The following is a 2,515-nucleotide window of genomic DNA, read 5'->3' on the forward strand; positions in this document are numbered from 1 at the left end:
TGCTCGATCGAACTAGCAAGCGTTGTTATCTCAATCTTGTTTGTCAAGTTTAGTTTCCAAAACTATAAGTCTTGATTTCTAGTCTACTTATAGCTAAGTCTCAGATTAGGATAGTCAGTGTAGTTGATCTCTAATCTCCACGGCGTTCATCAAATGAAGACGAAGTACTACTCAAGGGAACTTGCGGAACTTCATCGACAAAAGGTATGTGGAGTCTTGAATTTATCTATCACTCAAAAGTCTATCTACTTTATCTCCTATTTTGAGACAAAAAGTCGTATTGGTATATAGACTTCAATTATACACATTTGCTATTTCGAGCCGAGTTTATCTCGCTTATCTATTTCTCGAAATATGTGTTGGTAAGATTTCGCTTTAGCCAAGTTCATCTTTACTCGTGACGAAAGTCATGTTCATTATTTCAATATCTTGAAAATCGCTTTGATGAAAATAGTTTGTGGATAACGACTATTTTAACATCCTCTAAGAAAGTTTCAATGACTGAAATGAGAGTTTAGAACAAGTAACCATGTTTGAATATAAATATAGGGTGTTCTCACATTTCTGTGTAAGTCCAAAACCGGGAACCTAAAGTATGCGTACCCATATGCATACTGGCGGTTGTAGGGAATCCGGGTAAGTATGTGTACCTGTATGCATACTGGCGGAAGATTCACGTCCATGAATTTCTGTTGGAGTTTGAAGTGAAAAAAAATCAATCCGGACACTTAAGTATGCGTACCCGTTTGCATACCTAAGCAGGTTACTCTCTAAAATCGGTTTGTTCATGAACTAAAACATTTATATAATAAGGAACGGAATCTTTCCAAATCGTGGATATAATGTTCATGAATTGATTCGAGTGAATCAAAAACGATTTTGCTTCGACTGTGTCTTGTATATACCTATGAGATCTAAACAATTGAACAACTCTATAACTAGTTTCATTTGAGTCGTTTGAACTAGTTATGGTGAAGATGAATAAGGTTGATATGAAATTTCTCATATGGCTAACCATTGGTTAACTATTGTTGAACCGACTAAGTGAACGCGTTTATGTACGGTTACTTAAACCTAAATGTTGGTGCATTTCATTTGTGTATAACAAGATAAGTTCAATCTAACGGTTGAAAGATATTAGCTTGAACCTAATCATGTTTTCATCTAACGGTGGATATTGAATGCTTTGTAACTAAGCTAACATTGATTGCAAGCCCTGATTTGAAATCTATATAAATGAGAACTCTAGCAACTGGGAAACCTAATCCCCTCACCTCCTATGTGATACTAGTTGCATAATCTAGAGTCGATTCTTCCTTTAACCTTAGGTTTTTCACGAAACCCTGTAGGTTAACGACTTGAAGACTTCATTAGGATTGTGAAGCCAGACCCAACTATTTTCTATGTAGTCGCGTGATCTGATCTTGCTGTTTTCTATCGTGATTGAGTACAATCGTAAGATTGGATTGAGATTTATATCTCCGATAGGCAAGACATAAAAGTAGTCACAAACACCTTCGTCTCATCGTTTTTGATTCCACAATATCTTGTTTCGTTAATCGATTAAGATTATTATGAGATGATTGATAATACTAGGCTGTTCTTCGGGAATATAAGTTCGGGTTATCAATTGGTTCCTGTTCACCTTGATTTATCAAAATACGGAACAAAAACTCGTAGGTATGTCTGTGGGAGACAGATTTATCTATTCAATAGACTTTTCTGTGTGAGACAAATTTTTTTATCAAGTCTTCGACTTTGGGTCGTAGCAACTTTTAGTTGTGGGTGAGATCATCTAAGGGAATCAAGTGCGTAGTCCTGCTAGGATCAGAGACGTAAGGAGCGAAAATGTACTTTGAATCAGTGTGAGATTGATTGGGGTTCAACTACAGTCCAGTCTGAAGTTCATTGGTAGTAGGCTATTGTTTGTAGCGGCTTAATACAGTGTGGTGTTCAAATATGGACTAGGTCGCGGGGTTTTTCTGCATTTGCGGTTTCCTCGATAACAAAACTTCTAGTGTCTTTGTTATTTCTTTTATACATTATATTTTGTTATATAATTGAAATATCACAGGTTGTGCTTTGAATCGATCAATTGGGAAATCCAACCTTTGGTTGTTGATTGAAAGTGATTGATCCTTGAACATTGATCTTTGGTACCGTTTAAGTTATTCCTCTTATATTCAATCAGGCTTGCAAATTCTTATTTGTTTGATTGCGGATTGAATTGAGAGATTGAGATATAACTTTTTGATATACTTTTCTAAAGATTGAATCTAACTGTCTAGTTGATTCTCTTGAAAGTATATTGGAGTTAGTCCATACAGATTGCTAAGCGAAATATTGAGTGAGGTTGTTAGACCCCCGCTCGTTTGATTGTAAAAGGAAATCAATTATATAGGCTTAATTTGTGGGAGGAAGATTTGGTTTAAAGTCTTCAATTGAGTTGGTAGTAGGCTAGTGTCTATAGCGGCTTAATACAGTTTGGTGTTTAATCTGGACTAGATCCCGGGGT

Source organism: Papaver somniferum, unplaced genomic scaffold (assembly GCF_003573695.1).
Source record: "Papaver somniferum cultivar HN1 unplaced genomic scaffold, ASM357369v1 unplaced-scaffold_10, whole genome shotgun sequence".
NCBI lineage: Eukaryota > Viridiplantae > Streptophyta > Magnoliopsida > Ranunculales > Papaveraceae > Papaver > Papaver somniferum.